The sequence below is a fragment of the Mustela nivalis genome (assembly GCF_964662115.1).
Source record: "Mustela nivalis genome assembly, chromosome: 6".
NCBI lineage: Eukaryota > Metazoa > Chordata > Mammalia > Carnivora > Mustelidae > Mustela > Mustela nivalis.
The window spans coordinates 14,818,599-14,844,148 of NC_139025.1; the positions used below are offsets into that span (position 1 = coordinate 14,818,599).

Here is a 25,550-nt window from a genome sequence, read left to right on the forward strand (position 1 = left end):
TCAATCATCTGTCACTTCTCTGTTCCTCTTCCCAGCTCCCCCAGAGGAAGGCAGCTGGGGGACTGGGGTGCTGAGGCATGCAGGCCCGGTCCCCCAAGAAGAGGCTAGATTCTCAGGACTCCTAGGCAGAGGTTCGGTGTATAAAGCCTTTTCGTTTTTTTCCATTTGTCTGATTTCTTCATTCCCACTGACACCTCATCCAAGTGAGGGAAGCAAAAGCAAAGCCACTTGGTGTCCAGTGCCTGCTGCTGCCAGGTTTCCTCTGCAGGCCTCTGGCCAACCTGTCCTCCCCACCCCCACCACCGGGCCTAACCCTGAAATCTGGCCTCAAGCCAGCCCCGGAGCAAGCCCCTGAGAGCCAGGGCAGACCAGCCCAGGGATGTTCCCAACCAACCAGAAAACCCAGCTGGGAAGCACATTCCTGGAAGAACTTGCCACCGTGGAGCCAGGGCCCAACCTCCAGGAAACGAATGGGAGCCACTCCAGAGGGCACTCCTCACGCAGCCTCGTCGGGCCAGGACTTCCTCCTGTCCCATGTTGGGTAGCTGGGCCCGGCCCAGGGAGCAGCATGAGGAGCAGGGGAAGGTGGCAGGGGGTGTGTGGGAAACAGAAGTCATTGACCCGGAGTAGTCCCGCTCATCTTGCAACAGCACATCCCTTCACCCCAACTCAACTTCCAGACTCAGTCCATTTCAGAAAGAAGAGAGGAAGGAGAGGGGCATGTGTGCGTCAAAGGGAGGAGGGCTCAAGATGGCGACCGATGCCCCCTCCCCAGGAGAAGCGCGCCTCCCACAGGCAGGCAGACAAGGATGTGTAGAGACAGCTGCAGCTCTTCCGAGAAAGCCCTGGAGGTCAGTTTTGCTGCAGATATGACAGTGCAGAATCACTGACATGTGAAGTGAAAGTTTTGGTTTTAGAAGCTCTAGTCTCTGGGGCAGCCAACAAGGGTGCCCTTTGGAGAGGGGGAAAAAAAGGTGTTCCAGGGACCTTCCCACAGAGCAAGCTTTTCTCGACCTTTACAAACTGCAGGGAAGAGAGGAGCACAGAGCTCCAGTGCCCAGGGAGTGTGTCTGCTGAGAGACACTCCAGGAGGCAAAGTACCCTTGACAGGCTTCCAAACTCTGTGTCCTGATGAGGGCAGAAAATGGCCTTAAAGAGGCTTCCTGGGACTGTACCAGCTCTCTGGACTTGGCCCCGAGTGACCATCAGCAGTGTCCACTTCTGGGACAACCCGAGACCATTAAAAAGCTACTGAGGGTGAATTCTGTGGTATTGAATTACATTCCAATAAAGGTGTTATTAGGAAAAAAAGCTTCCACGGAAGCTAGGTCCTCCCTACCCAGCCACCCACCTCTATTAAGTAACTGCTGCCATCAGTTACTATTTAAACAGGGGTTTTCTCCCTGCCTCCAACCCCACCAAGCCCCAGGCCTGCATTCCTGCCCTTTTTCCATTGTCCCTTCTCTGTCAGGATCTTTCCATGGAGGCCGGCACAGATGGTGTGCTTCACCGAATAAGGGAAGCGACCTGTACTGGAGCCTGGGGAATCAAGGAACAAATACTGTAGGGGAAATCACAAATCAACGATGCTGGGTTCCTTGTGTCCCTATTGTCCTTTCCTTGGCAGAATAAAGGTTCCGCCTCTAAGACCTCATTTACCTACGGTTTCAACAGAAGAAAAGAGAGGTTTTGGAAAAAACAGTCACCAGGACAGAGTCTTGGTCCTGCCTATCGCTAACGCCCTGTGTGCTGTCAGGGAAGTGGACACCGCTGAGCCTCGCTTTTGGGGCCCGTAGCAGATGTACTGAATTTGTTCCATGGACCTTGAGAGAACACACACCTTCTAGGGGCCTGGAGAATTCCAAGGGCAAAACACTGCTTTATGACGGTATCTTGCTAGGTACATTTAAGGGATTACAACTGTTCCTCTTTTTACTGTTTTAGCCTACATCCCCTTCTGCTAAAACTAGCTTCTTCCTTTCAACCTAGCCCAGGTAAGATATTTTTTCCCCTGAAGACCTCTGGGTCCATCCCCCATGAGCCTCAGGGTGACCCTCTGCTGGGCTCGTCCCAGATTCTTTTCAACCCCGACATCTGGGTGTCCTTCTAAGGCCCCAGTCCCAGTCTCTTTTCATGTCCTTTCCCTACACTTCCTCCCCAGTGCCACCCACCAGCCGTGCCTTCTCCTCACCACTTTTTGTCATGTCCTTTCTGAGAGGACAGGGAGCTCAAAACCACCCCAGCCGGTAAGTGAAGCCATAGTGTGCTAAGAAGTCCCTGCACTGTTTTCTCTTCTACCCATGAAAGCTCCGTTCACATTTACTTCACCTGTTCTGGGGCAGGGCCATGTCTGCCACACCAGGCCCCAGCTGTCCGCATCCTTTCCCCCACCTACCCTCGCCTCCACCTCCCTTCTCTTGCAGGCTCCGGACGACGTTCTTAGTGCCTTTGTCAGGCCTGAGAGGGAGCTTCTGCAGATGTCCCCAGTTGCTGCTGTCACTCTGGGAGCAATGTCTGGCTGAGTGTAGGGGGAAGAACAAAACAGGTGTGGCTGCCAGGGAGGGCCGGCCAGCAGGGCCACGGGGACAGAAGCACCCTTTCTTCACAGAGCCAAGGCTGCCAGCTTCCCAAAGGCCTCCTTTCAGCACAGTTCCATGCCCCCTGCAGAACCAGCCCCAGACAGACTCCAGTCACTGGCTGTTTGTTGGAGCTCAGCTTCCCTACCTTGTGGCCATGGGCCAGGAGGAACTCCCACAAGATCGAGTGTGTGCAGTGGGGCATGCTTCAAAACATTATTCTTGGGGCGCTTGGGTGGCTCAGTGGGTTAAAGCCTCTGTCTTTGGCTCAGGTCATGGTCCCAGGGTGCTGGGATCCAGCCCCGCATGGCATCGGGCTCTCTGATCAGCGGGGAGCCTGCTTCCCTTCCTCTGTCTCTGCATGCCTCTCTGCCTACTTGAGATCTGTCTTTCAAATAAATACAATCTTTAAAAGCAAATAAATAAATAAATAAATAAATAAATAAGTAAAACATTATTCTTAGGGGTGCCTGGGTGGTTCAGTAGGTTAAAGTCTCTACCTTCAGCTCAGGTCATGATCCCAGGGTCCTGGGATTGAGCCCCGCTTCCGGTTCTCTGCTCGGTGGGGAGCCTGCTCTCCCCTCCCTCTCTGCCTACTAGTGATCTCTGTCTTTCAAATAAATAAATAAAATCTTTAAAAAAAAATTATCCTTAAATGAAAACAAACACTGATAGGTTATGAACTAGAACCCCTTATTTGTGTTCACGGGAGTACACAGGTTAAGAGCCAAAGCTGAGACGTTAAGTCCAAATCTTGGCTCACACTACACACTAGCTTGATGACCTTGAGCAAGTTATTTAACCGCTTGGTTTTCTCATCTGCAAAATGGAGACAAGATCTTCACAGCATATGGCACCCGTGAAGTCTTTCGGAAGTGTTGGTTACCATTTTTTGTCATCTCCTGATTCATCCCCCTTGCGTCTCGTCTTGCACACTTACCATCCTCACTGCCATCAGAGCGGTCACATCCCTTTTCAGGAGTTCCCAGCATTCTTCCACATAAGGCTGAGCCCATTAGCCGAACTGTTAGGTGTGGACACTTTGGACATGACCAGCTCTGTCCTACGCCCCAGCCCCAAGGCCACACAACCAAACAAGCTGAAGTTCCTCAAGAGACCTGCTTGCTCACACAGGCTCCTCCTCCCCCACCTTCATCCACAGGGTAAACCCCACACCCCCAGTCTCCCATCAGACTTGAGCTCAATGGCAACTCCCCCAGGAAGCCTTCCTTGACCTCTCCAAACAGAGGAAGCCCACTGGAGTTTATACCCCTGGAGCCCTCCTGGACCTCCTTCCGTTCAGACTGGGGCACCATCCCCCAACCACTGTGTTAGTCACTAAGAAGAGATCAAAGCTGCCCTCTTTTCAAAGGGAGCCTTTGCTGATCGAGTGCACTAGAGCCAATGATTGAATAGGGGGTGGGGCAAGGGGCTGGGTCAGAAAGTTCAGCCCCCTCATCTCAAGGTGGAACCCATGCTGTGATGGTTCAACTCACACCCCTGAGATCCCCGTGGGGTCTAGCTGAAGCTAGCCAGCTCCAGCTGCAGTAGGGCCTTCTTTCCTTCTTCCACAGTAGGTCCTCCCCAGCTCGAGCCTTCTTCCTTCATCCCTTTCCCCGGAGAGCACTTCCTAAGTCAATCCCAAGCACCCCTCACTGCCTCTGTCCCTGCTCCTAAACTAACTGAGCTTCCTCCTTACTAGGATTAGAGAGATCAGTCTAGATGCCAGTCACCTTGTATCCCTGGCGCCCACACAGAGTGGGTGCCCAGGAAATTCTTGCTGATAAATGCACAAGTAACACATGAGAAAATCTGAGGTAAGCAATCACATGTAGCATTATTATTATTATCACTGTTTTCATAACTATTTCTCCCATTCCAAATGCACGTTTAACCTCTCTGAAATCAGGATGCACCCCACAATCAACAGAGCATGCCATGGTTTAATCAACAGCATTTTCTCTTTCTTAGTTGAACATAAAATACAACTGTACCAGGGTGGCGCAGTTGATTAAGCACCTGGCTCTTGGTTTCGGGTGCAGGTTGTGATCTCGGGGTCATGATCTCGGGGTTGTGAGATTGAACCCCGTGTCAGGCTCTGTTCTCAGTGCGGAGTCCACTTGGGACTCTCCCTCCCTCTGCCCCTCCCCCTGCTCTCTCTCCTCTCAAATAAATAAACAAATCTTTTTTAAAATTAGAAAAATAAAAATCAGGATTTCTGGTTTGTCATGAAAAAAATTGGAACACTGGCCACCTTCCCTGTCAGAGGTGGGGAAGAGTAGCTACCTGAGGGGAGCAGCACTAGGGGAGACCAGCAGCACCACAGGAGCAGCCCTGTGGTGGGACGCCCACACCCCAATTTTCCACTGCTTCCTTGATCACTTATCATCTCACCTGTGCTGTTGGGAGATGGGGATGGGACCTTGGAGTGGGTGACCCTTAGATCAGATGAACCCCAATGCCCTCTCCAGCCCTGACATCCTATGTAGCTCCTCCCAGAACCTCCCCTGTAGCCCTACAAGGAGGTCACTTCAGGAGCCTATACTGGCACCACTCAGGTAAGCCCCTCCTGACCTCCCTACCTCCCCTCTGACGTCCATCACTGGGCCCCCAGGGTCTGTCCCTCTCCCTCCCTTCCCCCCCTCCACACCCAGAGCACCAGTCCTAGCCAGTGAGGGGCTGAGCCAGGCAGGTGTGGAGTCTGGTTAGCCCAGGCCAAGGGGGGGCCCCCACCCCCCTCCAGGAGGGAGGCAGGCAGGACCGTGAGTCCCTCGTCCCTCTTCTCTCCACAGGAGAGTAGTTTAAGGAGACAGATGGAAGTGGGGAGGTTCTGCAGACACCGAGGACAAACACAGTTTGACACATGAGGAAACACAAACAGTAAATCATCAGGACGAAGAATGTACAGTCTCAGCAGCAATCTAAGATATGCAAATTAGAACCCCATTAAGGACCCATTATAGCCTCAAGTCCGCGTGCAAATAAGTAAATAAATTAAACCAGAAGGCTGCTGATGGCAGGGCCATCCGGAGACAGCCACCCCAACACTGCTGTGCCACTCTAAACCATTCAGACCTTTCTAGAGTTGACGACTTTGACCAGGTAGTTACGATTGGGAGACCAGTTTCCATGAAAATAATCTCAAATACCCTCCCCCAAAGGAGTTTTTACAAACGATACTCATGGCACCTATATATAGACCAACCCCCCCAAATTGAAATCCATTCAGAATGAAACCTGAAAGGGATCGGCACGTGGAAACAATCTGATGAAACCATTTGACCTTGCTCTGTGACAAAATCAGCACGAAGGAACAGGGCAGGCGGACTTACAAGGACTTACAAACGAGGTTAAAACATCCACAGGAGCCTGAGCAGCAATCAGAAGAGAATCCTGACAGTACAAATTGCTAAGGTGTAATGTTTACTCTAACTGGAAATGGTTTAAATAACAATGACGATGATGATAAAAATGTCCGGGCCATTGAGTACGATTTCCTGACCCTAAAGATACCCCGCCCAGCTCCCAGGAAGCCTGGGAGCTCCAACTCCTGGCCTGAGGAGGGAGCAAGAAGGAATGGGAGCCAAGAGAGACAGGACTTAGGGCAGGAGGATGGCCCCAGAGCTTCCCTTAGCAGGAGGGCTCAGGAAGATACCTCCCGCTAAAGAAAGAGTTACACAAATCAACCCACACCATTTAACCTCTAACGTCCTGGGTGCTGGATCTCGCTGCTGCATTTTCGCTCTCAATTTTACTAATACCTTATTTCAGCAACTTCAGAGGTGACACCAGGGCTCTCTGTGGGCTAGCCTAGGAACCCAACCACCATTTATAGCATTGTTTCTATGGAAATGTGTTTCAAGCTTCAAGAAATCTAGCTGCTGACAGCCCTGGGGCACGCACGTGGTCTCTAAATTAGGGAACTGAGACGAGCAGTGACTGCTGGGTCCTGGGCTCAGAAGACAGCTTGTTACTTAGACTGTGCTGCACACCACCAGCAATGATCCCATGAGAGCAGGCCGGAGGTCGCTGTCCGGGGTGGGGTGGGACCGCGGCCATCTAGAAATATTCCAGGAAAGCACACAGATATCCCCCCTCCCCCGCTGCCTCCAAACACATCACGGAAAATATGAAATTGGCCTCAGTGCCCCTCCCGAGTATCCAGATGAGCCCTGAGCCCACACGCTTTCCAACTCATTCCTGACCCTGGCCAAACTCTAGCCACAAGGCCTCAATTCAGTCTGATCTCAGAACAAAGAAACTCCAAACCTTTGACAGTTCTGGAATTTGGCTTCTGCAGATAGGTGCTTGAGATAACCAGGGCCCCAGCAGGGCCCCGACATCTCTCCACACATGCACCGCTGCTGCCATGGTCTGTTCTAGCAGGTCCGACCTGCCTGCACAAGGTCTGCCCAGGGCTCTCCAGCTCTCATACGCCTGAGGACTCCACGAACAACACTGGGAAGACTCCCTTGCTGCCCCTAACCACAGCGGCCACAGGGAAAGGATGATCAAGCGTCCTCTGCAGAGACACTCCACATGTCCAGAAAGTGCCCCATTAAGAAGAAAAGTCTACACACACATGGGGAGGCAGGGACCGGCACGGGGTGAACAGTGAGAAGCCTATTCACCAGGCATCCCAAGGTTCTGAGATGCCAGAGACAGGAAAAAGTGGTCAGAAGAGGGTCAGCTGCTCGGCCACAAGGCCACACCTCCAGCTGCAAGTCTGAGCAGAGCTTATGGCGAGACGGGGGTTCAGAGGGAGCCTGACTGCTAAGCAGGTAGAGACAGACTGGATAAATGTGGGGGGCTTTTCGAGGCTAACCATGAAGGGCAACTCAAAGTTTCAATCCTATAATAAGTATGTACAATACTGCAAACACCCAAGATGCTAACTCACTAGGGCCCTACCTGGGTTAGGCAGGGCCGCAGGAGGTCAGCGTGCAAAGCATATGCTTGCTCGCCGCTGCCTACCGGAGCTGCAGAAGAGAGCATAGGAGGCTGCCTCCCTCTGCCTGGAGGTAAGTGGGCAGCTCAGAGCTGAGCCTCAGGGCCACACGTACTCAAAGGGCTGGTTCCCTGCAAAACCAGGTGTGAGCAATCATCTGGGGCTCTGAGGCAACTTGGAGGTCACCTGCACCAGGCAGAGTCCGAGCTGCGAGGCCAGCAGTTGTACAATTAGCCAGCCGGTGAGGTCAGGCCTTCCATCACGAAAAGACTCAGTTAGCCAATCTGAATTCTCCAGCCCCTGCAGTGCAGGCGGCTGATAAGACCCAACAGTTCTGTCTTCCCAGTGGTAACAGATGGGAGGTCTGGAGGTCCCTCCCCCTGGCCTTCCCACCCTGATCCAAAGTCTTTGATACGTTAAGGTCTTCTTTTTAAAAAAGTGTATCAAGTGTATATTAAGCAATTTCAAACACACAAAATATTCATGGCCACTTACTTCACCTAAACCCAGTATCTACCTTATGCCAATTTACGCTACGGCCGGTGTAATCAGCTTTTAGTCACTCAAGTGTATGTGTAACTTTGCCTGCTAAGACAGAAACCACTTTGTCACCAAAATCCATCAACATTTTCCTATGAATCAGTATCATCTTCCTATTAATTTCATAACAGCACAGTAAGTCACTGGATTTAGGTATCATGAACTCATGAATTATAAAGCCATGTGGGAACATTTAGGCTGTTTACAGTTTACTGCTATCTTAAACAATGTTGCTATAAATATCTTTATCCATACTGTTAGCTCTTTTCCTCTTCAGAATTATTTCCTTAGAATAAATTCCCAAGAGGGGCACCTGGGTGGCTCAGTGGGTTAAGAGTCTGTCTGCAGCTCAGGTCATGATCCCGGGATTCTGGGATCAAGCCCGCATTAGGCTCCCTGCTCACCAAGGGATTCTGCTCCTCCCTCTCCCTCTGCTCCTCCAAATTGTGCTTGTGCTCTCTCTCCCTCTCACTCTCTCTCAAATAAATAGATAATCTTTTTTTTTTTAAGATTTTATTGATTTATTTGACAGACAGAGATCACAAGTAGGCAGAGAAGCAGGCAGAGAGAGAGAGGAGGAAGCAGGCTCCCTGCTGAGCAGAGAGCCCGATGTGGGGCTCGATCCCAGGACCCTGGGATCATGACCTGAGCCGAAGGCAGAGGCTTTAACCCACTGAGCCACCCAGGCGCCCCTCAAATAAATAGATAATCTTAAAATAAAAAAGAAAGAAAGAAAGAGAGAAATTCCCAAGAGTAATACTGATAGGTAATTAACATTTTTTAATAACTTCAAGTTCTACATTTTAAAAGATATATATATATATATATATATATATATATATATATATATATATATCTATCTTTCTGTGTCAGTTACCTGGATTGCCTATTTTCCAAGGTAGTTTTCCTTTCCATTCTTTCCTTCCTTTCCATACTTCCCAATCCTACCAATCAAGGTCTACTTTTTTTTTCAAGGTCTACTCTTTTTTTTTTTTTAAGATTTTATTTATTTATTTGATAGACAGAGGTTACAAGTAGGCAGAGAGGCAGGCAGAGAGAGAGAGGAAGCGAAGCAGACTCCCGGCCAAGCAGAGAGCCCGATTCGGGGCTCAATCCCAGGATCCTGGGATCATGACCTGAGCCAAAGGCAGAGGCTTTAACCCACTGAGCCACCCAGGCGCCCCCAAGGTCTACTCTTAAAACCCACTTTCCCTAAGTCCCCATTGGGTCTGGCATCTGAAGCACACATCCTAGGACTGAATGGATTTCGGAGGAACTCAGCTGATTTTCTATGGAGGGATAAAGAAGAGGACAGAGAGATGTGGGTAGAGAGGCAGAGGACTTGGAGGGATACCAGGGGGTAGTATGCCCCATGGAGGCAGAAACAAAGGCAAATCCTACAGGCTATCCCTTCCAAAACAAGGGCATCAAACCTATCCCACCACCTAAGCCCACCAAAAACACTTGCATGGGTTCCTAAAGATCTTAGCAATGCTATGTGCTTCTAAGTTCTGGAAACATACTCTGCAAGCAACATAAGCCACACATTCACCACTAGTCAACGAGGCCCACACATGTATGGGCTCCGCCCTAAGCGTGGTTCAACTTTAAGAAAACAAGTCTACCCCCACAGCCATGACAGGAAGATGCTTCTTGTCAGTACTGCCTAAGTGGCATGCAGACCCCAGATGACTATTTAATACCAGGAATGCCCTGGATAATAGTCAGGTTCCATGGTGATGGACCCTAGAGACAACCACCTGCCAGACTCTGCTCACAGGCTTGTGGGATTTCTGAGCAGGGAAGGACCACATGCAGTCCAAGCGTCTCAAAGGTGCCGCCTTTAAACCAGCTCCTCGTCGATGCCCCGTCAGAGCCCTCCTCAGGGTGAGCAGGACCCAGGTGCTAGGCTTGGGGGTCCTAAGCCCCCTTCCCACCCTCACTGGGGCCTACCTGGCAGGCTCAGAGAAACAGCAAAGCCACCAAGGCCGTGGCTCCAAAAGGTGCCAAGGGAGGGCCGCCATGCCAACAAAGAGTTCATCCACCCGTGCGTCCACCTGGTCCATATTGGGTCCTGGGCCTGCCCATGGCTCCCTCCTGTCCCCGCAGGCTGCCCTTCCGGGCCCATCATGGGACACCTACAGTGTGCCGGGCACAGTTCTGCCCTAGGGAGGAGCCAGGCCCCTCCAGTGGTAAGTTCTGTGGCAGAGACGCTAGGGCAGAGGCTCAGGAAGGTGGCAGGGAAGCAGGTGACTTCCGGTGGCTCCTGTGAGCGGCTGCCAGGAGGAAAAGGGCAGGGAGGGCATTCCAGGGAGAGGGAGCAACCACACATCAGATGCAGAGGAGCCGAAGTGCACTGAGCCCCAGAGAGAACACAGGCCATGCTGGGGAAAGAGGCGGTGGCAGGGGAAGAGGCAGGAAGGCGTGCCGGGCCCCCATAGAGGGCCTTGTGCACCTTCTGAGGGCTGTAAGCCTTTTCCCGAAGGACCTGGGCAGCTCACGGAGGTTTGTAAGAGGGGGGATGTGAGCAAAGCCATGTTTTAGTAAAATAACCAGGTCCTTCAAGATTTCGTCTACATTTCAGTGCTGCTTTTATTATGATTTCACGTCACGGGGGCAAAAACACACAAGTCAGTAGAAGTTGTGCCAGAGTCCGGGCCAGGAACACACCTGCTTATCCCTCTCGAGGACCACTGTGACCTTACACGGGCGACCACGCCTCGCCTTGGGAATGGCCTCCAGTCCAGACTGTAAGCTCGTCCTTGACACACACCCGGCCTCACCGAAGCAGCAGCTTCCACTTGCAGGTACCAAGGGGAAAGACTCTCGCAAGGCTGCCAGTCCCCTGGCCTGAGTCCAGTTAAGTTCAAAAGTACATTCCTCTTTTTCAAGGAAATTAAATCCTTTGTCTAAGGCGATTGGGAATGAATGATGAAGACTTCTGGCAGGGTGCCCTTGCTGCAGAGAGCTATACCCCGAGGACTGGAGGGTAAGAAGTCAGGCAGCGCTCACCTAACCCAACGCACTCTCATTGTGGATTTTGACTGTAGACGCTGACAACCCCAGGCAGACAAGTTCTAGTTCCTTGAGCTTTCCCTCTCAGTCAGCATGCTGAGTAGAACATCTCAATGAGGTTGACATCTTCAGAACTGGAGAGATGCCCAGTCCCGCTGTCTTGGACAGCTGGGGCACCGGGACCTCAGTCATGCCACAGACCAAGCCTGAAGCCAGACCTCTAGCCTCCAGTCTGAAAAGCAAGGTAGGATGCCCCACCCCCACACCCCGTGCCTCATGGCCCCGAGAGAGTCTCGCCCAACTCCGGAGGAGAAAGAGAATTCAAGCTGTTAGCTAGAGAGAGCCAAGCCTTGGACTCCTTCCTCAGAAGGCAGCGATAAAGTTTTCCGAGTGGAATCAAATGTGCGGGGAGGATCCAGATGCCGGGGTGACCTGTCTTTTCCACTGGAATCTTTCAGACTCCAGAGCTCTCTGGAGCATGTAAGAATCCTGCTGTTTAGCTGGAGGCTAAAGGACTCAGAAAAATGTCAAAAAGAGATTACAATCAAGATGTAGATACGTTCAGCAGCCTAAGGGGGGGATGCTAGGTCTCTGCCTCCCCAGTCCACTTTCAGGCATGCCCCCCCCCCCACAGTGAGCCCCGGTGGGAGGCAGAGCTCCACCTGCTGCAGGGAGATGGCACCTCAACCTCCACGGCCTCACTCTTCATCACCACCCCCAGCCGCCCCCCCCCCCACCCGCAGCGAGATCACGGCGTGTGACCTAAGCTGGACAACCAGCTGCTTGGCCTGGGTTTGGGTTCTGCCTCTGCCGCAAGTTCTGAATTCCTTCTGGAGGGGGCAGCAGCATCCAGGACTGAGATGCAAGGTCAGTGGCGTTAGCATCTTGGTTCTAGACACCCAAGGCCCCACAGTCCTGATGGACTCGGAGCCCTTGTTGTTCCGGCTCTCAGGGAGACACCATGTATTGTCCCGATGCATTCCTTTTCTCCTTCATTTAGCCAGACTACCCTACCATGTCCTTTTACCTCCACAGTGGTTCCTCTGGCCCCCAAGATAACAGCTACACTCAAACTTCTATCTTACCTTCTGTGAAGGCACTCTCACTTAAATACCCACACATCTGAGAGGACTACAGCCACCTAAGCATTGCAAATACGGGCAAATGCCATAAATGCTGGCTCTCACAATCTCTCTGTCCCTGATTCTACTGGTTGGGGCAATACTATCAGAAATGAATGGCACTGGGGCCCCTGGGTGGCTCAGTGGGTTAAAGCCTCCACCTTCCGCTCAGGTCATGATCCCAGTGTCCTGGGATCGAACCCTGCATCAGGCTCTGCTGAGCAGAGAAGCCTGCTTCCCCCCACCCCCCCGCCTAGTCTGCCTCTCTGCCTACTTGTGATCTCTGTCTGTCAAATAAATAAATATCTTTAAAAAAAAAAAAGAAAGAAAGAAATGAATGGCATTAACACTGAAAAGAAATAATATAAAATTAAATTAAATTTTAAAAAAAGAAATAAAAGGCATTGCCTCTCCCTGGGACTCTTCCCTATTTCTCCACCAACTCAGGGAAAGGTGGACGTGGAGCCAGGAAACCTGGCTTCTATAGCTTGCACATGCCACTGCAACCCTGGGGCAGGTGATACCGGCAACACCTATTTCACAGGGAGGTGAAAGCAAAGGAGAAGCCCCCAGTGCAAAGCCCCCTAATTTCTAGATCAATCATTCTTTTTGGTCCTTTCTTTCTTGACGTGCCCAGTGATCAACAGTTGATCAATTTCAGCTCCGTGTAATAAATACTTGGGGAGAGTTTCCATGTGCCGCCCGCCATACTAGGTGCACAGAATCACAGTCCCGTTTTCATAAAACACAAAGTTGTCCCCCCGCTTCAGCATGACACCATGCTCTCCTGGGGTTCTTCCTTCCCCACCGTTCTTTCCTTCCCAGTCTCTACTGCTGATACCTTCACACCGCACCTCTTTTTTTTTTTTTCTTTTTTAAGATTTTATTTATTTATTTGACAGAGAGATCACAAGTAGGCAGAAAGGCAGGCAGAGGGGTGGGGGGAAGCAGGGAGCCCGATACAGGGCTCGATCCCAGGACCCTGAGATCATGACCTGAGCCGAAGACAGAGGCTTAACTCACTGAGCCACCCAGGCGCCCCCACACTGCACCTCTTAAATGGTGATGCCCTCACCTTCTGCTGTTTGCTCTTCACGAGTCAAGTCATCAGCTTCCCTATCTCCAACCACCATCTATGTTCTGGGATCTCCAAATGTCTGCTCCAGGAGGTCTGATAGACAGAGGGGCTGAAGGGAGAGAATCAAGTTTGTTTGGAACTTGTCTTGAAGCTGCAGCTACACAGTAAGTGATTTTTTAAAAATATGTATTTAATGGGGCGCCTGGGTGGCTCAATGGGTTAAAGCCTCTGCCTTCAGCTCAGGTCATGATCCCAGGGTCCTGGGACTGAGCCCCACATCAGGCTCTCTGCTCAGCAGGGAGTCTGCTTCCCCCTCTTTGCCTCTCTGCCTACTTGTGATCTCTCTCTCTGTCAAATAAATAAATAAAATCTTTAATTAAAAAAATAATAAATCAATCTCTCTCTCTCTTTCACACACACACACACACACACACACACACACAGTCCTCTGCGGCTCCCACTCCTCTCACAGTAAGATCCAAACCTCTTAGCCGACACAAACAGCTGGCATGAGCCCCGGCCTCTGCCCGCCCCGTTCAGCACTCTCTCCCACCAGTGCTCCCTCACACTCCGCTGCTTGCGGTTCCCAGAGCGACCCATGTCGTGTCATGCCTCCACTCCACCGGCCTGAGCTGCAACCCGTGTCAAGAATACCCTGATTCTCTTTGCCACCTGGTGGACACCTACTCGTTTCTTAGAACTCCACTCAAAATCACCTTCTTCATTCATTCCACAGCGTTCACCAAGCACAGGCACCATGCAAGGTCCTGAGGCCACTGTGGACCCTTCTTAACACTCCTGTCTCCTCTGGCCTGGCAGAAGTGACCACAGACCCCCGAACACCATCACACCGATGTCCATGCCACTAACTGTCCTTGGCTTTTGCTCATGTCTGTCTCCCTCACCATGAGTACCTTGAAGTGGGGGGCTGAATCCTGATCTTTGTATCTCCAGGACCTAGCCCAGAGCACACAGTAGGGATTCAATAAATGCATGTCACACGAGCGAATGACAAGGAATAAGAACGCGAGGGAAAGTACCCTGTAAACCATGCTGGGCAGGGTTCCCACTGCGGCTCTGGCTGGTTTCTTTTTCTCTGTCCTTGGGCAAGTCAGATCCTAAATGCCAGCTGGGTGGCTCAGCAGAGCCTCCCTGGGGAAATGGTAGAGGAAATTCTGAGCTTTCCACCACGTCTAGGGCAAGTGGAAGTGGGGTTGGGGAGTGGCTGTTGGCTCCTAAGTTGTCACAGAACACCTGCTCTTGGGAAGCCACAGAGGAAGTGGACACAGACTTGTGGAAGATCCCACTCAGGCCCCTTACGGAGGCTGCCACAGGGAGACTGGGGAGGGACAGAGGAGAGCAGACAGAGGGCTAGTGCTTTACGGCAGAGAAAAGTGTGTTCCTGGGCCTTCTCCTGGGTCCCTCAGGAGACGACTGGGATCTCAGGAACTAGGAGGATTTCTCCATTTCCGCAATGTAGCCCAACCCACGTCCTACGCTCAGAAAATACCCAGTAATCACTGGCCAGCTGGGCCTGGTTAGGAGTTTTTAGGGACTCAACAAGTTGACAGCAATTAAGATCAATGAAGTCTGTAATGAGATGATAAAATGGTAAGAAGCTTACTAAAAAAGTACCCCACTCTCTTCTTAAAGACCTCCCCCTACACCCCCCCTTGTTCGTTGTTGTTTGTAAGTTTCTTCTTTCTATTTTTAATTTTTTACTTATTAAGACTTTTTTTATTTGAGTGTGAGCAAGAGAGAGAGAGAGCGCATGAGAGCGGGGCAGAGGGAGAGGGAAAAGCAGACTCCCCGCCAAGCAGGGAGCCTGATGCAGGAGTTCAGTCCCCGCGTTGAATCACGACCTGAGCGGAAGGCAGAACACTTAACCAACTAAGCCACCCAGGTCCCCCGAGTTTCTTCTTTTTAAATCTTTGTGTACTGCCTTAAGGAAACTGAAGAGATGGAGTTCTTGGCTCACAAACAGACATGAGGGAACTAAGGATTACGTGACTGAGATAATCCATGCAGGACGGCAAAAGGAAATAGAATGTAGAATTTGTGTCCCAACCCTTCACTCCATAGCTGTGTGATCTCAGAGAAGACACTTTCCCTCTCTGAAACGGCATTAAAGATGATTTACTACAAGTGCCCTTCCCGGCTTTAAATGCTTAACCTCAGGATTCTCTGAGATGCTGTTACCACAGTTACTGTAAATCGGGAGCTGGATGAAAACAATCCCTGAGGTCCTAGTCAACTCTAAAAGGGGATTCTTGGGGCGCCTGGGTGGCTCAGTGGGTTAAAGCCTCTGCCTTCAGCTCAGGCCTTCAGCTTCAGGACCCTGGGATTGAGCTCCGCATCAGGCTCTCTGCTCAGTAGGGAGCCAGCTTCCCCATCTCTCTCTCTGCCTACGTGTGATCTCTCTGTCAAATAAGTAAATGAAATCTTAAATTAATTAATTAATTAATTTTAAAAAGGGGATTGTTCAGGGCGCCTGGCAGGCTCAGCTGGTGGAGCAGGCAACTCTTGATCTCGGGGTTGTGGGTTCAAGCCTCCCATTTGGTGCAGCGATTACTTAAAAATAAAATCTTAGACAAATAAAAGCTGATTACTTAGGGAAACCACAGATTCTAGAAATAATTGCTTTATTAAATGCCGTTTAGGCATAACTTATCAGAAATAGTTTTCTATGTAAATCACAGTTTCACTCATGTATGTTGTTCAAGAATTTTCAATTCAAAGTCCGCTCGACATATGAACTGCAACATTGTGTGTCCTGAAGAAAGACAGGAAGCAGACCAAGTGCTCTTCAGTAAGAAACTAGTTACATAAATGATGGCATTTTCCTACAGGGGAATACAATCTAGCCAGTGGAAAACATGCGGCAGCTCTAAATGCACTGTTATAGGATAACCGACAAGATATATTAAGTGAAAAACACAGAATGCAGAACCCTGGGTACAGTATGCCAGAATTTTGCTTACATATTCAGATTTTCTTGTCTGCAAAGGCTACCTCTGGAAGCATGGTTGAAAAATGACAAATCATAGTTGCCCAAGACAGGGACACTGACGGATTGAAGAAATGGGAACATTAGAGAAGGGGAATTTTATTTTTTGAAAATTTCATGTTATCAGATCATTCAGTATTTTCTTATGGCTTCTGCTTTGTAATCTTTCTTAAGAAGGTCTTCCTTCCCTCAAGGTTAAAAATAAATATTTTTCTAATTCTACTGCATTTGTATATGTGGGCATAATATGTAATCTCCTATCTAATGTTGAAATGACTTTCGAGACTTACTTTATACTATATAATTTATCTCTTTTGAAATTTGAACCTTATTTAAATATTACCTTTTCAATAGGAAACGGGAGGGGAAGAATCTATCAGATTTTATTTTTATTTTATTTTTTTTAATAATTTTATTTTTTTAAGTTTATGTATTCTTTTTTAAAGATCTTATTTATTTATTGGACAGACCGAGATCACAAGTAGGCAGAGAGGCAGGAAGAGAGAGAGAGAGAGAGAGAGAGGAGAAGGCAGATTCCCTGCTGAGCAGAGCGCCTGATGCGGGGCTCGAGCCCAGGACCCTGGGATCATGACCCGAGCCGAAGGCAAAAGCTTTAACCCACTGAGCCACCCAGGCACCCCAGATTTTATTTTTAAATAAAACAATATTTGGGGGGCGCCTGGGTGGCTCAGTGGGTTGGGCCTCTGCCTTCGGCTCAAGTCATGATCTCAGGGTCCTGGGATCAAGCCCCGCATCAGACTCTCTGCTCAGCAGGGAGCCTGCTTCCCTCTCTCTGTCTGCTGCTCTGCCTACTTGTGGTATCTCTCTCTGGCAAATAAATAAATAAAATCCTTAAAAAAGAAAAAAGAAGTCTATGAGCCATTTTTCATTAAAAAATATATATATACGTGGGGGCCACCCGGCTGGCTCAGTTAGTAGAGCATATGACTCTTGATCTTGGGGTTGTGAGTTTGAGCCCCGGGCTAGGTGTAGAGATTACTTAAAAATAAAATCTTTAAGGGGTACCTGGGTGGCTCAGCCTCTGAGCGTCTGCCTTCGGCTCAGGTCATGGGGGTCCCAGGGTCCTGGGATCAAGCCCTGCATTGGGCTCCCTGCTCAGAGGGACGCCTACTTCTCCCTCTCCCACTCCCCCTGCTCTGTTCCCTCTCTCGCTGTGTCTCTCTCTGCCAAATAAATAAATAAAATCTTTAAGAAAAAAATCTTTGAAAAAATAATATTTTCAGGAATCTATTTTATAGGGTACATTTTATGGTATGCAAATTATATCTCAACTATGTCTCAATTCAAAAAGAAAAGAATCTACCTTATATGGCAAAATTGAGAATAACAGCATGAGAACTAGTCCGGTCAAGGCCAACGTTAGGGTTTAGCCAGAATCTCCTCCCAGAGACTCGGTGTTCTAGTTTAGCCTACCTTTGTAGGTTCAGTGCCTCTTTGGGCGAAACAAAGCTACAACGAACCAGGAAGCACCTTTGTCTTCCTCCAAAGTCTTGCCTGAGAGTTGCTCTACCTCCTATCAGACTGGTTCCCTTGGCAGAACAGGCCAACACAAATGACAAAGGCTCTCCCGGGGGAGCTGGTGCTCAGGTATAGGACATTGTGGGGCAGGTCAACCAGGCTCAAAACAGTGTGGAAGCTGGACAGATACTATCCGGTGGCCCTGGGGAAGTGGGGCTGGAAATGGAACAGAATGGTGACGTCCAAAGCCAGGAGGCGCCGGGAGAAGGGAAGGCTAGGTGAACATTCAGAATACAGCCCGAGAACCACGGTCCTCGGAGCCTGGAGTGGCTGCGCGTGTCTACACACAAAGCACACAGGACAGCACAGCTATTGCCATTTTATCATCATCATCACTGTCATCATCACAATCATCTTCACCATCACCACCATATACTTACTGGGACTCGCTATGAGTTAAGGCCCCCGGCCTGGAGATACAAATACACTTAAAATAGGGACTTCCAGTTTGGTTGAAAAATGGTAACAATGTCGGCGCCTGGGTGGCTCAGTGGGTTAAAGCCTCTGCCTTCAGCTCAGGTCATGATCCTAGGGTCCTGGGATCGAGCCCCATATCGGGCTCTCTGCTCGGCAGGGAGCCTGCTTTCCCTCTCTCTCTCTGCCTCTCTGCCTGCTTGTGATCTTTGTCTGTCAAATAAATAAATAAAATCTTTTTTTAAAAAATGGTAACAGTGATCCACCCAAAGTCATATTAAGAAGCTGGATGAAGGTGGGGTGCCTGGGTGGCTTAGCTCACTCAGTTGGTTGAGTGTCCGACTCTCAACTTCCGCTCAGGGCATGATCTCACCATTCTGAGAAAGAGCCCAGTGTCAAGCTCCACACTTAGCATGGAGTCTGCTTGTCTCGCTCCCTCTGCTCCTCCCCTATCTCATGCTCCTTCTCTCTCTCTCTCCCAGAAAAATAAATAGATAGAATATTTTTAAAAGAAAAAAAGAAGCTGGGGCACCTGGGTGGCTCAGTGGGTTATAGCCTCTGCCTTCGGCTCAGGTCATGATTCCAGGGTCCTGAGATCGAGCTCCGCATCAGGCTCTCTGCTCAGCAGAGAACTACTTGTGATTTCTGTCTGTCAAATAAATTAAAAAAAAAGGGGGGGGGGCGCCTGAGTGGCTCAGTTGTTGAGCATCTGCCTTCAGCTCAGGTCATGGTCCAGGGTCCTGGGATCAAGCCCCGCATCAGGCTCCTGGCTCAGCAGGAAGCCTGCTTCTCCCTCTCCCACTCCCCACTTGTATTCCCTCTCTAGATGTCTCTTCTTCTCTGTCAAATAAAATTTTTTTAAAAAAGTAAAATAAAATAAAAATCAATTAAAAAAAAAAAAAAGAAGAAACTGAATGAAGTGTATGATTGAAGCCAAGAGGAAATGTTAACAATCCTTTAGTCCAGGTTTTTAGGTTTTTCTTCGGTACAGGGTCCCGGTGAATGTTAGCACAGGATGGGATGGGGAAGTTCTTCAAGAGGAGAACAGAACCGGGCTGGAGAGAAAGCAAGACTGAGCCAAGCAGAACGGAAGAAAAAGGCATTCCAGGCTTCTGGGGAAGCAAGAGAGGCAGGAAGGCTGGCCACCGGCAGTTTGGACAAACACACAGAGTGGGTCACTGGGTCAGTGAAGAGGGTGAGGGCAGGAGAGCGGCAGAGGCCAGACCCCTGTGTGGAAGGCCCTGACCGCCAGCCTAGAAGTTTGATCCTTACTGTGCAGACAGCAGGGAGCCACTGAAGGTTGCTGAGCAAGAGGGGGACCCTTGCAACCAGGCATTTTAAGTGACATTACAGAGAGCCCTTTATCCCAGGCTTATGCAAAGCCCCGTGTATATTTCAAGTAGCACTCGATACAGAAAGTCATAAAGCAAAGCCCTGTGTCATGTAGACGAGGGAAAAAAAAGTAGTTTAAGGGTCTCAGAAAGAGATGCTTCAGGGAGTACGAGAAATGAAGGCGAGAGCATTTGAAAGAAGGAAATGAATGTGCAGCACTGACCCGCCAGGCATCTGGAAAACTGCGGCACTTTCTTCAGAGTCTGGCATGCCCTCTTTCAGCTGGTGGGGTGTTCTGCCTCCTTTTTTGGAGGTTAGCTGTGGTGTCAAAACACTGGATTGTGGTGTAGGGAGTGAAGCAGTTGGGAGGAGGCAGATGAACAGAGATAGAACTTTCGGGCCTGGGGAGCGTAAAAGGCCTTCCCTCGGAGACCACCGTCTTGCAGGGGACTTTTCCTTCTGCCTCTGTCAGTGGCACTTTGGGGCGTTTGAGAGAGTTGCTGAGTTTACTAGTTACCTCCAATGGTTTCTCCTCTTGAAACAAAATGATGTGTAAACTCTGTCAGGTTCTGAATCATGCTTTTTCAATATTGTTCCTAGTGGTGCACGGTGAGGCAGGAGGGCTGCTGCGGGGGTGGGGGGGGTAGGCGGGCATGAACTGGGCAGCAACTTTGGGCCACTAATCAGCATTTATGTAAGGTGGGAGAGGAAGTCAGCATTGTTTCTGGTCTCGCCCTGGGCTGGGTACAATTGCAGGCAAAGCTCTGAACGCTGAGGCAAAACTGGGCAAGCCAAGAGAAGGGCCTGAGTTAGGCACAAAAACTAGCCGGGCTGAACTGAAGATGTGGGCAGGCAACGGCTGCTGGTGAGGCCACAACTCCAGGGATACTCCTTCCTTCTTTCTCTGGCCTTTACAAGGAGGGGGTCCCTCCACTCCACTCTTCTGCCTACACTACTGGAGGGCCTTTCGGCACCTTGAGGCTCTGCAGGTTCTAAATGAACACCAAGTACCTCGACTCAGAGCTGTCTTTTCTTTGAGGTCCTAAGGGAATGCTCCCCCCCTCTCCCCCTCAAGGCTAGGGTCGGACACCAGTAGGTCAGGGGACGCAGCTGACCCGAACCTTGACAGTCAAGTTCAGGAAAAACCCAAATGGACCCGGAACAGGAGGCCGTGCAGCTCAGGAACTCCTACCATAGCGGTGTTTTGCTCTAAACCTCATTCCCCTGTGGCTGCTGGGCCTGTATATTCCAGACTTCCTAGAAACATGCTGATTTCACATGTTTTTCCTCGAGTCTCTGGAAGCACATAGGTGACTGCCAGGGACTATGCACTAATATTTTGCTTTGGCAAACTGTCACTGTGCCCATGACACACAGTTGGCACAAGCCTGCAAAACGGCATTTTTCTCCTCCAGGTGAAACTCAGTTACTGGGCTGGGGAGAAGGCCAGGCATGGGGCGCTCCAGGGTGCCAGGGCTATCTGTTCCTGCCACTCTGAGCTGAGAGGCTGCCCAAGCACTGGGAGAGGGTACCACAAAGTCACAGAGCAGCCCCGTGGTGCGGGGCTGAATGCTGTCCCATGAGAATCTTTCACCGAGGCCACTCTGCCTCTAGGAGAGAGCAGGAGTGCTTCTAGGGGTGGGAGCAGAAGGACCCTCCTATATCCTGTACATGCTTTTTTTTTTTTTTTTAAAGATTTTATTTATTTATTTGACAGAGAGAAATCACAAGTAGATGGAGAGGCAGGCAGAGAGAGAGAGAGGGAAGCAGGCTCCCTGCTGAGCAGAGAGCCCGATGCGGGACTCGATCCCAGGACCCCGAGATCATGACCTGAGCCGAAGGCAGCGGCTTAACCCACTGAGCCACCCAGGCGCCCCCTGTACATGCTTTTTTATTGTGTTTTCAATCCCTCGACTACGACTACCGTTAGCCGTACCTTAGCCACATCGGAGGCCGTGGAGGAGAACCAGTTTGCCTTCTTTCCACACTTGCAGGCTTGGCTCTCTCCCTGAGGCACACAAGCTCAGCGGGTAGGAGGACCCCCCACCCTTCTCTGTGCTGTAGGCCTGACTCAGGAAATGGGCCTGGGGCCCTCCTGGACAAAGTGTACTTGACTCACGCCTCTGGGAGGAGGGGGTGTCACGCCCCTGCCCCATCCTGCCCTCCCCAGACACCATCCCAGACACCCAGTCTCCAAGCCCCAGCACTTTTCCCTTTGCCCAGAACACAATAAAGGAATTAGGACCCACCTACTAAGTTTCTGCAGCTGACACCAAGGCTCAAAGTCTAACTCGCCAGCTCAGTCACACAAGTCTGACGTGTCCTCTTTGCAACCAGGCCCCACTCCAAACACCGTGCAATTTTGCTAATTCAAACTGCTTTCCCGTTTAGGGAGGTTGATAGCCATCTCCCATCTCCTTTTCCTGCTGACGTCATCCCACATTTTCTACAGACACAAATAAGGGTACAGTCCTTGGGATAGTTTTTAGGCTGCCTAAGTTGGGAGTGCAGGGATCCTGCCCTCCTGGGTCTCCACTTCTCCGGTGTTTGGCAAGTTGTCTGAGGTTAAGGGAGAGGCCAGGAAATAAATCACCTAGCTAAGGTGAAAGGCCAGAAAGAACTTGGTGACTTGCTGCTCAAGCCCAGATCCGTCCCGGGCATTTGCAATGCAAATCTGCGTTTTGTTCGCAGCCACCACGTCTTGCACAATAGCCTGTGTATAAACATCCACGCCAACAATGCCTGACTGTGCAATCACGCTGTAATTACAGGCCGGCAGGAAGCTGCTGCTAGCAAGGAGCTGCACCATCCAACCTCTAGACGTCCCACGTCCGGAGTCTCCACCGCACCGACGGACACTCCAGCATACCCTGACTCGCCCCGCCGCTCCGGCCGCAGCTGCTCCGCTCGCAGCCTCCAAGTCATGGAGCCCCGGCGCACCCCCCGCCCCCAACACCTCCCGCCCAGTCTGCCAGCCCCGAGTTGCTCTGTGGGGATGTCATAAACTTCTCGGATGGTCTTTAAAAAGCCGTGCGCCACGAGGCTACCGAGGGCGGCGGGAAGCACCAGCAAAGTTCGCAAGCACCACCCTGCAGCCCTGGCAGTTTTAGAAAACAGAAGAGAGCGAGATGCCAGAGTGCACTGGAAGCGGGTTTCGGAGTTTTATATAGAAAACACTCACATATGTACGTGGGTGTGCTGACAGTTTTTATGGCTAAATTGCAAAGTGTTAGGCCTTAGGGATTACTGTCAGGTTGGGGATGCGGTGTGGGAGGAGGAAGGGTGGGGGGAGTCGGGAGAGATCTGTTGAAAGGGGGCTTGGGGCCCATTCTGGTTTTGCTTTTGGGAAATGCGTACGGCTGTTTTCCCAAACGTCCGAGTCGCTCTGCTGTTCGTCACTGCAGGGCCGAGCGAAGAAAAGTGGGGGGAAAGTTCCTTTAACTTCCTTCCTGCAACCTCACCGAGGGATACGAAGAGGAAGAGCACGTTTCCCTGGGAAGCACCGGGCAGGGCAGGGGCGGGCGGCTGAGCCCAGCCGGTGCGGATGCGGGACGCCGGGAGGAGGACCAGCCCCGCACGCAGGCCGCGGGCAGCCCCTCCCTGCACCCCTCCTCTCGCAAACGGCGCCCGGAGAGGCCCAGCTGCAGAGCCCGCTGTTTCAAGCCCCGCGGCAAACCGGCGGCAGCAGGGGAGCAGCCCGCGCCCGGATCCCGGCCGCCGAGCGCCCCCCAGCCCCCGCCGTGCCGCGCCACCCGCACCCCTGCGCCCAGCGCGGCCGGCCCAACCCGGCCCCCCACAACCCCGCCCGCCGGACCAAGCCCCGGCACCCGCCCCCCCCCCAACGCGTTTCCGAGCCCCACGCCGGCGCCCCGGCGGCCGAAGGGGCGCCCAGCCCGCGGCTCACCTGCGCGCTGGATCCCGGGGCCGCTCAGAGGGGCGCGGGGCGCAGGCGAGCGCAGCCCGCAGACTCAAACTTTGTTGCTCTCGGGACGGCGCAGTCGTCACTTCCTCGCGGAGCCGGCGGCGCGGCCCGGGCGTGTGACCCAGCAGCTCGCGCGGTGGCGCGCCGGGCCCTGCAGCCGCCCGCCCCCGGCTCTGCGCGCCCCGGTTGCCCCGGAGGCGCCGACTCCCCGGCTCGGCGGGCCCACGGCTGCGGGGGGCCGCGGGCGGTCGTCCTCCGAGGCTGCAGCCCTCGGGGTCCTTGACGCGCGGAAGAAACGCGACCGAACCTGTTTCTCAAACCTGGGTCTGGAAGGTGGTGTTGGAATTCCGGGACCCCGGCGAGCTGGGGGTTCCAGGCGAAACACACCCAACCCCACAGACAAAAGGATGGGGGAGGAGGAAGAGAAAGTTTTTCAGTTTCGCGTTGAGGCTAGAAGGTCAAGTCAGAAAGCGAAGTGCTCTGTGTTTTGCCAAAGAACGCCTAAGCTGGGCCTTAAAACCCGGGTTTCCTCTCCCACGTTCCCTCCAAAGGTCTGCACGCTTGTCCTTCGTCATTTCCACGGGTTCTAAGCGCGCAGGACGTTTGCCATTTATCACACTTCAGGGGGGCTGTTCCAGCGTCCAAGTTGGCGCTGCAAAATGGTTTCTGTTCTCATCCTCCCCCGCGACTTCCACCTCTTCCTTTACACTCAACTCTCAGAAGATCTCTTTGGGGCCTGATGCATTCCGTGTTTCATAGCGGGCCAAAAGCGCCTTAGAGGGTTGGGGTGGAGCCCTGAGAAGCGGAGCTTCAGGCGGTAGTAGTCTTGAAATTCATTCTGGCCCAAAATAAATTCGCTCTCTGTATTCAAAACTGCAAGCAAAAAACCACCTTTTTGGTTTCTGATAAACAGCAACAAAGTAGTTAAACGGCAGTCTGTAGGGAAGAATTCTCTCCTGTAAAGCTGGAGAGAAAACTGGGTTAGCCTTTGCTGTGGTTTAAAAAAAAAAAAAAAAAAACTCGGACATTTGAAACTGCAGTGGAGGGCTTTCATAACAGAAACATTAGCTTCATTGTAGCTTGTTGTGGAAAACAGGGAGCTTTTTAAAGGTGGTTCAAAAGCATCCCTTAGGGCTCAACAATTTTTCCTTTTCCTCCAAATAACTGCTTCTACTAGCACTTTGGCCGGATCACAGAACCTCCCGTTCTAATGCTTCATCTTTTTGCATGGCTTTGTCCAGAAAGACAGATGTGAAACTGGTGGAAAATGACAACTGGAAATTGATCCCCAGGTCTGTGTTAATACCTAGTGGGAAGCCACAAATGCAGACTCACCCGAAGATGGGGAGTATGGGGGGATGCCTGGGTGGCTCAGTGGGTTAAGTGTCTGCCACCTGCTCAGGTCCTGACCTCTGGGTCCTGGGATTGAGTCCTGCATCGGGCTCCTTGATCATCGGAGAGCTTTCTTCTCCTGCCTGCGCTTCCCTGCTTGTGCTCTCTGTCTCTGTCTCTGACAAATAAATAAATAAAAAATATTTTTTAAAAAAATGGGGAGTATGCAGATGAAGCTCTCCTAGCAACGTGAAATCCCCCACACTGCAGCCCTTATGTACTAGCTCTGACTTCTACCCAGACATAATTAATGGTACCTTATAAATACAAAATATACCATGGAAGAAAAATAACACTGCTTTGAGAAGTATACTTGTATTATTAGACTCCTAATAATTATAATTTTCTGAAATTCTTATTGCATCGCACTCTTGGAGGGGTGGGAGTGAGAAGGATTGCCCACTTCAGTTTGGGGATAGATAGAAGCAATTGTTTCGTGCATTCTGCTTCCAGCAAGCAATGATACAATCAGGGGGAATAAAGACAGTAGGTCACCCAGGAGTCTAAAAACAATCACGTGATGCTCTGTATTTGCTAGGACGGTATTGCAATGCTGAATTCCCAGTCACAATTTCATGAATATTCAGAATTTCTGCATACCCAGGAATAATTTAACAGGTGGTGTAAAGGTGCGAAGGCCTGACACTTACATATGCACACGTATGC

The 25,550-nt window shown here is 51.1% G+C and overlaps 1 protein-coding gene across 1 annotated transcript in view; it reads right to left on the minus strand.

Annotated features, from left to right (window-relative positions):
• MIDEAS (mitotic deacetylase associated SANT domain protein) overlaps nt 1-24,355 on the minus strand; it is a 67,456-nt gene extending 43,101 nt beyond the window's left edge. The window contains exon 1 of the mRNA XM_082733390.1: nt 23,475-24,355. The gene's annotated coding sequence lies outside the window, so the exon portion shown is untranslated. The remainder of the gene's footprint in view (nt 1-23,474) is intronic.
• Nucleotides 24,356-25,550: the final 1,195 nt, after the last annotated feature.